The sequence below is a fragment of the Cetorhinus maximus genome, chromosome 22 (assembly GCF_964194155.1).
Source record: "Cetorhinus maximus chromosome 22, sCetMax3.hap1.1, whole genome shotgun sequence".
Classification (NCBI taxonomy): domain Eukaryota; kingdom Metazoa; phylum Chordata; class Chondrichthyes; order Lamniformes; family Cetorhinidae; genus Cetorhinus; species Cetorhinus maximus.
The window spans coordinates 25500367-25512688 of NC_135900.1; the positions used below are offsets into that span (position 1 = coordinate 25500367).

Consider the following 12322-nt stretch of genomic DNA (forward strand, 5'->3'; position numbering starts at 1 on the left):
TTTGCAGCTCACAAATCAACAGCAATGGCATGTGACAGGTATGAGGGTAAAAGTCTCCAAAGGTAAATTATATTCTTTTCCATTCATTTTTCTTTAGGTTGGACATTTTGCTTTTGTGTTTATCAAAATGAAAGATGGCATTCCTAGGAAAATGTTCCCACTTTTGACACTCAGTATCAACATCAAGCAGTTCCAGCTACAGTATAGTGCAAGTTCGTTGAAATGTAGTGCTCTACCTATTTTGCACTAATGATGTGTCTGAATTTGTGCCTCAGACAAATACTTCATACAACAGCACTGGGACATTTTCATTCCAACGCCAGACATCCTTACCATATAAGTGAAATCAGTGTCTAATTGGGAACAGTGTATTGTTAAATATCTATGCCCACAGGCAACTGGGTTTAGATTGTCCATTTTTATTTTATTTCAGGTACAATTTTATACTATCAGTTCCTGATGAAATCAAACTCAAGTCCCAGAGGTAAATAGCCAGTGTGTTTGTAGCCCTGTCAAAAATTGTGCTCCCCTGAGACATGTGGTGGCATCTTCTGCTAGTGGCAAGGTTGTCAGTGGAATGACTGGAAGTGCGTAGCACTTCTGCTCACAGGCAAGATGGCTGGCCAAGCATGATCGCCCGGAGACCAGCCAATAGTCGAGGAGCACAGGGAATCTTGCGGTAAGGACAGGCAGGAAGCCGAAGTCCCTGCTCTTACCTCATGGGGTCCAAGTTTCAGGTGGCATATTTAAAGGGGACTTGGACAGGCATTCCTTCCCTGCAAACCAGGAGCATCATTCTCGCTGTGTGAGGAGCTTTTGGGAACTACAACTGCTGCTACCTCCTCTCCTTGATCCCTGAAGCTGCTTCCACCTCATACCAAAGTGAGAAATAGATCTGAGTGCAGAGTGGTCCTACGGCTCAGCGATGCCTCCCTACAGATTCTCCTTCAGGGCATCCAGGAACAGCGGGAGATCTGGTTTGCGGCAGCAAGAGGATGCACCTTCATGTCATTTCCCTGCATCCTCCACAAGCGCAAGAGACTTTGTGGAGGCTTCCTTCTGGCTGAGACCTGGTTGCAATGAGGGTGTCTGGCACGTCACTCCATCGCCCTGACATCTGCAGCTGCAGCCACAGCATCCCACTCCCTTATAAACATCAGTTTCTTCCTTGTCTGAGGAAGCATTCGACTCCTCCATCTCCCTGCAAATCCCTCATCTTTTTGCTGCCCGAGGTTGTGTAGGGCACAACAGGCCACAATGATCCTGGAGACACTCTGTGATGCATACTGCAGCACTCCACCTGAATGGTCCAGGCAGCGAAACTTCACCTTCAGCTATCTGATGGTCAGTTCTATTGTTGCCCTTGTTGATGCATTGGTGGTGTTATACCCCTCCTCTCCTGGGCTTTGTGGGACCCGCACAGATGTCATGAGCCAGGTCTTCTGTGGACATCCCCTATCACCCAGGAGCCATCCTTGCAGTTGCAAAGTGGCAGCAAACAGTTATGGCACCTGAAGAGTTCGTGAGGATGTAAGAATCATGAGAGCTATCTGGGAAGCAAGCACACACCTGAAGGATTCATTTGCTGCACACTGGGAGAGTGAAATCCCTTTTGGTTTATGAATTTTGCTGGCTATTCCCAGCGGGTTCTCAGGGCCACGTGTGCAATCAATTGGCCCTTGTACCTGTGGCAGTGTAGTGATGGCAGCGAAACCCACAGCTCTGTCTGCCTGGCACTCAAGGTTTGCAGTGAATCGCAGAAATTCATTGGCTCTTCTGAACAGGGCATTGTTGACCTCCCTGATGCATTTTGAGTGGTTGACCACGAGATGCCACACATGTCCCCCTTAGAGCCCTGGAAAGACCCTCAAGCATAGAAACTCAATGCTGCAGTGACTTTTAAATCAACTGGCATTGGATTGCCTCCCAATCCATAGAATGTAGGTTCTCCTCATGGAGCTGACATAGGTGAGTGATGGAAGCCTGTGACAGTCCCAGCTGCCTCCAACATTGCCTTTTTGACACGCAGGCAGTTAGACCGCTGCCGTATATTCAATTGCTCGTCGTCGCACTGGCCCCATCCGGAACTGCCTGTCCCTCTGCTGGCGTTCTGGCCATTGCTATGCCTGGCCCTGGGCTACCCTCTGCTGGTTCATCTGCAGCTGCACCCAAGCTACCAGAAGCAGTGGGTGCACCTGACCCACCTTGACTGCCTGAGGTAAACTGTGAACAGAAGGCAGCCAAAGATTTGGCCAACACAGTCTTTTTTTTTAAATTCGTTCATGGGATGTGGGCGCCGCTGACCAGACCAGCATTTATTCCCCTTTTTCAGAGAGTATTTTAAGAGTCAACCATATTCCTGTGGATCTGGAGTCACATGTAGGCCAGACCAGGTTAGGACAGCAGATGTCCTTCCCTAAAGGACATTAGTGAACCAGATGAATTTTTACGACAATCGACAATGGTTTCATAGTCATCATTAGACTTTTAATTCCAGCTTTTTATTGAATTCAAATTTCACCATCTGCCATGGGTCATCTTTCACCATCTATCCTGGGTCTCTGGAATACTGGTCTAGTGACAATACTACTACGCCACCGCTTTCCCCCTCTCCTGCCCTGAGCACTTTTGACCAATAGGTAGCCCTATATGCCAGGTAGCATTGATCACACCCTAGTCTCCACCCACCTCATCATGGTCAACTTAATCCTCAAGGTTCACCTTAGAGATGTCTTCTTGTTGACGCAGCCATGTCTGTGGACATTCACAAAGTGACCGTGGAACCAGAAGCCATCACCCTGCACCCTCCCTTAATCATCGTTGACCCTCCCACTGTTACCCTTGACTCTCAGGACTTTAACAATTACCTTCCCTATATAACCCTTGATCTCCCCATAATCATGCTTCAATTTTTCGACATTGACCTTCCCTGTATACACTGTATAGTCCAGCTTTCCCCCACAAGACTTTGTAGATCTGCCACCTTTCTCCCTCCTTCCCTCACTCAGCCATACTCCATTCCCCTATGACTGCCACCACTCTATCTCAATCTGTTGTTCCACAAAGCTCGCCACAGAAGAACAAACAACTATTCACTCCAAATCCACCAGGAAGACTACTGCGCCTGAATCTGAAAGTGTTCCTCATTCACTGATCACTTAATTGCAAAGGTGCACTTAATTCTCTGAGGTTGCCTTTTGACATGCAAATGTATTAAAAAGAGGTTCCCGACACTTGCCATCGTGAAACCATAGTTTCAGCCAGCTGAAGCTGACTTTTGGCTTCCCAGACAATTAAGTGCCCCCACTCACCTAGATTCCAGACATGGTTTCCCACTAGGACTGGAATCACTGGATCAGTGAATTTATCCTGCAGAGTGCATTTGGTTACTGTACTTTATAGATATCTAGCCAATCTGCTTCACTATGCTTGTCAGAGGGGTTATGATGGATTGGAGTGAAGTACCAAGTGGGGTGCTTGAAAGCTTAGTGTTGGGATCACTGCTACTTTTAATTTACAATAAAGACTTGGATTCATAAGCTCAAATTTGCAGGATGATACCAAACCAAGATCAGTAGAGGAATGAAAGGAGGCAGTTCAGGAATTATGCAAAGAGTTAAACAAAATACTATGTGGCAGCACAATTGCAGATCAAATAGACACTTGGTAGTTTGGAACTTGAGTACTGCTGATAAAATAAACATATTATCGAAGCTTTTCTGCCTTGCACTCATCAGGACTGAATCACAAGAATACTAAATATCAAAGGGAACAACAATTTATACAACATGTGAAGAATGTGCTGATTAGTTGACGAGTGTACTCTGGTTGGTAGAGGCATTGCCATGGCAAATGCACCAAGGAACAGTTAACTGCCAAGCCTTTGTTTAAATTCAAACCAGGCAAGTCAACTCTCATTGGTCAAGGCACTGCCATGGGTAATGACCAGGGAATAGTTGTTCCCCAAGCTTTGTTTAGTTGAAGAAGGTGCAATGTGTGGGCATGTTCTTTCTGTTTGCAAAGGACAAGGCGCTGTGTGTCAATACATGTAGCTTCTAGCCCAACTGATAACCTTAAATTGGTTGTTAGTGTAATCCTTAACACAATTGGAGTTATTTAGTAAGTGTTGTCCAATCGCAAAATCACATCTAATGTTGGACACTATGTTCTGAGCTTTGTGAGCATGGGCTGGTTGAGTATGGTCAGTGCTTTGCCTGTGCAGAAAGCCATAGGGATGTGCTGCTTGATATGACCCCCCCACCCCCCAGTCATCGGGATGCATGGCTTAGGAGATCAAATGTACTCCTGATAAGTGTAAAGTATTGCAAACAAGAAGGACAAATTAGTGGGTCATCTGGTCCATGAGTGATATTGATATAGGTGAAGAAGATGGTTAAAAAAAAATCTAGGAGCCTTAACAGCCTCCAACCAGAGGCCGTGGCATAATGGTAATGTAACTGGTCTAGTAATCCAGGGACTCTGATAAATGCTTCGGAGACATGAGTTTAAATCTCAACACAGCAGCTGGGGAATTTAAATTTCATTAATTAATAAATGTGGAATAAAATGATAGTTTAATGATCATTTATAATGAGACTAAATAAAAACCCATCTGGTTCACTAATGCCCTTCAGGGGAGGATATTTTCTGCCCTTACCTGGTCTGCCCTACATGTGACTCCAGATCCACAGCAGTGTGGTTGCCTCTTAACTGCCCTCTGAAATGGCCTAGCAAACCACTCAGTTGTATCAAACCATGACAGGAAAGTGGAATAAAACCAGACAGATCACTCAGCATTGACTGAGGCACTGGAAATGACAAAGGTACACCCTGCCAAATAGACTCTGCAAACTTCTCACTAGCATCAGAAACTTGAGCCAAAATTGGGAGAGCAGTCCCACAGAGTAGTTAAGCAAAACCTGACATAGTCATACTCACTGAATTATACCTTAGAGCAAATGTCCCTGACTCCTCCATTACTAAACCGACCAAGGTGGCAGCACAATGGCATACATTCAGGAGGGAGTGGCCTTGTGAGTCCTCAATATTGACTCCAGACCCCATGAAGTCTCATGGCATCAAGTCAAACATGGGCTAGGAAACCTCCTGCTGATTACCATCTACTGCCCTCCCTAAGCCGATGGTTCAGTAATCCTCCAAACGGAACAGCACTTAGAAGTAGCACTGAGAGTAGCAAGGACACAGAATGTACTCTGGGTTGGTTACTTCAATGCTCATCACCAAGAGTGGCTCTGTAGCAATGTTACCGACTGAGCTGGCCACGTCCTGAAAGACAAATCTGCCAGAGTAAGCCTGTGACAGGTGGGGGGAAGATCAAAAATATACTTGACCTCATCCTCATCAACCTACCTGTTGCATTGCACAGTCCTTGTGGAGACAAAGCCCGTCATTAAACTATGGATACCCTCCATCGTGTGGTGCTATCATCGTGCCACCTGGGATAGATTTAGAACAGATCTAGCAGTTCAAAACTGGGCATCCATGAGGCACTGTGGGCCATCAACACCAACAGAATTGTATTTTACCACGTGTAACCTCATAACCTGGCATGTTCCTCACTATTGTTTCCATCAAGCCAAGGGATCAACTCTGGTTCAATGAGGAATGTAAAAGAGCATGCCAGCAGCAGCACCAGGCAGACCTAAAATGAGATGCCAACTTCGTGAAGCTACAACACAGGACTACATGCATGCTAAATAGCAGAAGCAGCATGCTAAGCAATCCTACAACCGATGGATCAGATCTAAGCTCTGCAGTCCTGCCACATCCAGTCGTGAATGGTGGTGGACAATTAAACAATCAACTGGAGGAGGAAGTTCCAAAAAATATTCTCATCCTCAATGATGGGAGAGCCCAGCATGTCAGATGGGAGAGCCCAGCATGTTCAGATGGGAGAGCCAGCATGTTCAGATGGGAGAGCCCAGCATGTTCAGATGGGAGAGCCCAGCATGTTCAGATGGGAGAGCCCAGCATGTTCAGATGGGAGAGCCCAGCATGTCAGATGGGAGAGCCCAGCATGTCAGATGGGAGAGCCCAGCATGTTCAGATGGGAGAGCCCAGTATGTCAGATGGGAGAGCCCAGCATGTTCAGATGGGAGAGCCCAGTATGTCAGATGGGAGAGCCCAGTATGTCAGATGGGAGAGCCCAGCATGTCAGATGGGAGAGCCCAGCATGTTCAGATGGGAGAGCCCAGCATGTTCAGATGGGAGAGCCCAGCATGTTCAGATGGGAGAGCCCAGCATGTTCAGATGGGAGAGCCCAGCATGTTCAGATGAGACAGCCCAGCATGTTCAGATGGGAGAGCCCAGTATGTTCAGATGGGAGAGCCCAGTATGTCAGATGGGAGAGCCCAGCATGTCAGATGGGAGAGCCCAGCATGTTCAGATGAGACAGCCCAGCATGTTCAGATGGGAGAGCCCAGTATGTTCAGATGAGAGAGCCCAGCATGTCAGATGGGAGAGCCTAGCATGTCAGATGGGAGAGCCCAGTATGTCAGATGGGAGAGCCCAGTATGTCAGATGGGAGAGCCCAGCATGTTCAGATGGGAGAGCCCAGCATGTCAGATGGGAGAGCCCAGCATGTTCAGATGGGAGAGCCCAGCATGTTCAGATGGGAGAGCCCAGCATGTTCAGATGAGAGAGCCCAGCATGTCAGATGGGAGAGCCTAGCATGTCAGATGGGAGAGCCCAGTATGTCAGATGGGAGAGCCCAGCATGTCAGATGGGAGAGCCCAGCATGTCAGATGGGAGAGCCCAGCATGTCAGATGGGAGAGCCCAGCATGTCAGAGCAAACGACAAGGCTGAAACGTTTGCAACCATCGTCACCCAGAAGTGCTAAGTAGATGATCCATATCTCCAGCATCATAGATGCCAGTCTTCAGGAAATTCGATTCACTCCCCATGATTTCAAGAAACAGCTGAAAGCACTGAATGCAGCATAGGCTATGGACTCTGACAACATCCCAGCTGTAGTACTAATGATCTAAGCTTCAAAACTATCCACACCCCTAGTGAAAATCTTCGAGTACAGGTACAACACAGGCATCTGCCCAATAATGTGGAAATTTGCCAGATATGTCCTGTCCACAAAGAACAGGCCAAATCCAATCTGGACAATTATAGCCCATCAGCCTACTCCCGAACATCAGCAAAGTGATGGAAGATGTCAGTGACAGGGCTATCAAGCAGCATTTACTCAGCAATAAATGCTCACCGATGCTCAGTTTAGAGGTGGGTGTTGGAGGGTTGGGGGAGGGAAGTGCTGGGTTGTTTTTAAAAAAGACTGAGCATGCACAATAACCGCGCTAAAACAGAAAGGCTATTGGGGAATGGCCCTAATTTACAAACTGAGCTAAAACTAAAATGTGCTCTTAGAACAGGCTTTAATTGTTGGATGCTTGTACTTTGGTTGCAAGAGATGGTAGGAGCCTGGGAATTCTGTGGCAAGTAACGCACTTCCTGACTCCATAAAGCCTGTCTGCCATCTACAACATACAAGTCAGAAGTGTGATCAGTAAGATGTGTGTGAAGAGACAGGAGACTACGTCTGAGTGAGATAGAGACTGAGTGAGTAGCGAATTAGGTTCACGTGAGAATTCGGTGCACGGGGGAAAGAGGTGTGGCATACGCAGGAATTATTCTAAGTTATTTAAGTGAGTAATTACATTAAGTTAACGAAATAAGATAGGTAGCAATGGCAGGACAGGTGTTATGTTGCAGTTGTGGAATGTGGAAATTTTTGGACGCCAAGGCAATCCATGACAAACACATCTGCAGAAAGTATAAGCTTGAGGAATTCCGGATCAGGATTATTGATCTGGAAGCCAAGCTGCAGACACCGCGTAACATAAGGGAGGGGGAAAAATATCTGGACACTTTGTTCCAGAAGACAGTCATGCCTCTTAGAATAGGGTCATCTGTTTTGGTCAGCGGTGAGGGACAGGAGGATGTGACTGTGAGTGAGGCAGGTAATGGGACCGAGCAGACATTAGCGGAGGAGCCTCAGGCTTTGAAATTGTCACAAACAGGTTTGAGGTGCTCACAACCTGTGTGGACGAAAGCAAGGTCTACAAGGTGGATGAACAGGCTGGCCATGGCACCATGGTACAGGAAGCCGTTCAAGCTGGGGGAGCAAACAAGAATGTAGCGGTAGTAGGGGACAGTATAGTGAGGGGGATTGACACTGTCCTCTGCAACACCTGCAGCAAAAAGCGAGAGTCCAGAAAGCTGTGTTGCCTGCCCGGTGCCAGGGTTCGGGACATCTGCTCAGGGCTGGAGAAGAACTTACAGTGGGATGGGGAGGATCCAATCATCGTGGTCCATGTAGGTACCAATGACATAGGCAGGACAAGGAAGGTGTTGCCTAGTCAGTATGAGAAGCTAAGTACCAAATTAAGAAGCAGAACCTCAAAGGTAATCATCTCTGGATTATTACCTGAGCCACGTGCAAATTAGCGTAGGGCAAATAAGATTAGAGAGATGAATGTGTGGCTCAAACGTGGTGCTGGAGAAATTAGTTCCTGTTTGTGGGGTACTGGCACCAGTACTGGGGAAAGTGGGGGCTGTACCACTGGGATGGTCTACACCTGAACTGTGCTGGGATGTGTGTTCTTGCGAATTGCATAACTAGGGAAGTAGAGAGGGCTTTAAACTAAACAAGGCGGGAGGTGAGGGATCAAGCTTGTATAGATACGGTAAATCAAGGGGTAGAAATCAAGGCAGGACACCATAATAGTAATATGGGAAATGAGGATCATAGAATAGCAGGAAGGGAGAGAGAGATAAAACCTAAGAATACACCAATAGTCAAGACTCAATGTTATAAAGATAACAAAAAGACAAACCTAAAGGCTCTGTATCTGAATGCGCTAGCATTCATAACAAAGTAAATGAATTGATAGTGCACATTGAAGTAAATAAACATGATCTGATAGCCATTACAGAGATGTGGCTGCAGGGTGACAAGGATTTTGTCCTGAATATCGAGGAGTATATGCTATTCAGGAAGACTGGGAAGCTAGTTAAGGGTGCAGGGGTAACATTGTTGATCAAGGATGGCATTGGTGGGGATGACCTTGGTTCAGGAGATCAGGATGTAGAATCGGTTTGGGTGGAGATGAGGAATAGTAGGAGAAAGAAGCCATTAGTGGGAATGATCTACAAGCCCCCTAACAGTAACTACAATGCATGATAATGTATACAAGAAGAAATGTTGGGTGCTTGTGATAAAGGGACAGCAATAATCATGAGTGACTTTAATCTACAAATAAACTGGAAAAATCAGATTGGCAGTAGTAACCTGGATGAGGAGTTCATGGAATGCTTTCAAGATAGTTCTTTAGAGCAGCACGTTCTGGAACTTACCAAAGAGCAGGTTATATTAGACTTGGTATTATGTAATATGACAGGTTTAATCAATGATCTCAAAGTAAAGGCATCCCTAGGTAGCAGGGACCACAATATGGTTGCATTTTACATCCAATTGAAAGGGAGAAGAGTGGGTCTAAGACTAGTACCTTAAACTTAAATAAGGGCGACTATGTGGGCATGAAAGCTGAACTAGCTGAAGTGAACTGGGATACTAGGCTAGGGGATAGATCAATAGAGAAGAAGTGGCAGACATTTAAGGGGATATTTCAGAATACTCAGAATAAGTATACTACTACTGTAGAGAAGAATTCTAAGGGGAAGACCCACCATCTGTGGTTAACTAAATCAGTTAAGGAAAGCATCAAACTTAAGGAAAAAGCATATAACTGTGCAAAGTTGAGTGACAGGTCAGATGATTGGCAGCTGTGTGTATCATTTACAAGGTGCACTGCAGCAACTCACCAAAGCTCCTTCGACAGCATTTTACATAACCACAATCTCTACCGTTTAGAAAAAATGGGCAGCAGAGGTATGGGAAAACCGCTACCTGCACATTCCCCTCCAAGTCACACACCATCTTGACCTGGAACTATATCGCCATTCCTTCACTGTCACTGGACCAAAATCCTAAAACTCCCCCTCGAATAGCATTCTGGGTATATATGCATCACATGGACTGCAGTAATTCAAGAAGGTGGCTCACCACCATCTTCTCGAGGGCACTTAGGGATGGGCAATAAAACTGGCTATGCCAGTACAGTCACGTCTCAAGAACGAATTAAGGAGAATACACAACCTAACCAACAAATGTACAGGAGCAATCAATAATGCTAATAAAATGTTTAACTACATAGACAACATAGTGTAGTACAGTATAAATCAGAGGAAGTTATGATCAAATATACATTGTTCTGGTTATATCATACACAGTGAAATCCACAGTGGTATTTCCGGTCTCCAACTGGAAATGTAGTGGGAGACTGACTGAACAACTAGAACAGAAATGGAGCAAATGGCTGTCTGAAACATCTTGGGCAGAATTTTCTGCCTGTCAGGCAGGCCGTGTGGGAGCGGGCGGGCCAATTAAGGCCCGCCCAGCGTGAAACGTGGCTCCCAAGGACAGTGGGAGGGCGGCGGCAGGACTGTTATGACCGCCTGGTCCAATGGCGACCCGGAGACCTATTTAAAAGTGCTCCTGCAGCCTTTCAGAGGCTGTCAAACATGGCCAGCAGAAGGGATCCCCAGAGTGCTGCTGGTGAGCAGGCCAGGCAGGAGGGTAGGGCAGGGGTGCACTGTGCCCTTCGTTTCTCAGATGATTGCCTTGCTGCCCTCCTCAAGGAGGTGGCAGCATGGCAGGAGCTCCTCGTTCCCAGGGATGGGAGGAGGAGGCCCCTCCCCACATGACCAAACGTGCCTGGGAGGAGGTGGCAGAGGTGGTGAGCTCCCGCGATGTGGTGCAACGCACCTGGATCCAGTGCCACAAGCGCTTCAATGACCTTTTGCGCTCTAGAAGGGTGAGTACCATGTTGGCATTGGTCGCTTAGCCCAGCAGGTAGGCTTTCCCCCTGCCAACTCTGAGTGCAATTACTGCATTGAATCATTGAAGGCATGTGTCCTTCGCTGGGTGGGCCAGCAGATATTGGCCATGCCGAGGTCACCCTGAGAGGGTGGTGATGAGATGAGTTCAGCATGTGGTACAGTGACACCCACATTACTGTTTTGGGGGCAACCTGGAGCATCTGCACCTAGGCGCAGTGCTGGAACTGCAAAACATGTCAAAGTCAGGGTGATGACATGCTGGGAGGGGAGCTTCCAGGTGGCGGGGCACCGATCCATCTGCTGCCCTTTGCATTCCACGTGCTTGTGCCTCCTTGCTTTGCAAAGTTGGATCATGTAGTACCAAATGTGATGTAGGCTGCATTTGGCCAAGATGGGGGGACAGGCCTGGCATCTTTGTGTGCGTGTGCAGCAGCTGTGGGGTGAGGAGGCACTGGAGCCCTGCAGTGTTCCAATCTGGTTGGGGTGGGACGACAGAGAAGAGATTCCAGGTACAAGTTGCACTAATCAATACTCTTTTCTCCTTTTCAGGAGAATAATACTCATACTGCCGCCGAGCGGTTGAGGACTGGCGGAGGGCCGGCCCAGTTGGCCATCATTACCAGGTTGGAGTAGGAGGCCCTCGATCTGGAGAGGCGCCATGTACCCAGGTCCACCGGTGTCGGTGAGGCTGGGGTGCCATGGGCAGGTATGTTAGCCCAGCACTGATGTCACCATTAGTGTCCCAGCAGCCATGCAGGGGGCGGGGCCCACTCACCAACGCGTAAAATGACGCGGGATGATGTCGGGCGGCCCCATTTAAGTTTGCAGGACGGCGGGGGCGCAGCAAAATCAGCTGTGGGCCCGCCAACCTGTCAATGGCCAATTGAGGCCTTTGACAGGATCATTAAAACAATTAAAGCACCTGCCCGTCCAACCTTAAGGTTGGAGGGCGGGCCAGGAGCCCTGACGGGGAATAGAAAAAACATGAAACCTCATCCACCGGTGGGATGAGGTTTCATGTAGGGATTTTAAAAGTTTAATAAAGTTTTAGTGTAATTTATGAACGTGTCTCATCTCATGTGGGGGACATGTTAAGGATTTTTGTTTTCTATTTTTAATGTTTTTACAACTGTCAGCGATCTCCCTGAGGCAGCACTTAGCCTCAGGGAGATGTGAGCTCTTTCGTGCACATGTGCAAAAGAGTGCGCTCTCGCATTTGGGGAATCCCCCCACCTGCACAGGGAGCGCATTGGCTCCCCGTCCGCCGGAGATTGAATCGGGCCCGCCCGGTAGGCAGAAAATTCTGTCCATTGTCTCCACTTTAACTGATCAAATGTCCTTGTTCTTCCTTTCAGTATCAGCGGATCAGGGCCAGAAGGAGGAAGCACAGGG

General features: G+C 47.5%; 1 protein-coding gene across 1 annotated transcript in view; it reads right to left on the reverse strand.

The window, feature by feature from the left end:
* Positions 1-12322, reverse strand: part of ptprq (protein tyrosine phosphatase receptor type Q) — a 194468-nt gene that overhangs the window by 122423 nt on the left and 59723 nt on the right. The gene's annotated exons all lie outside the window — the stretch shown is intronic.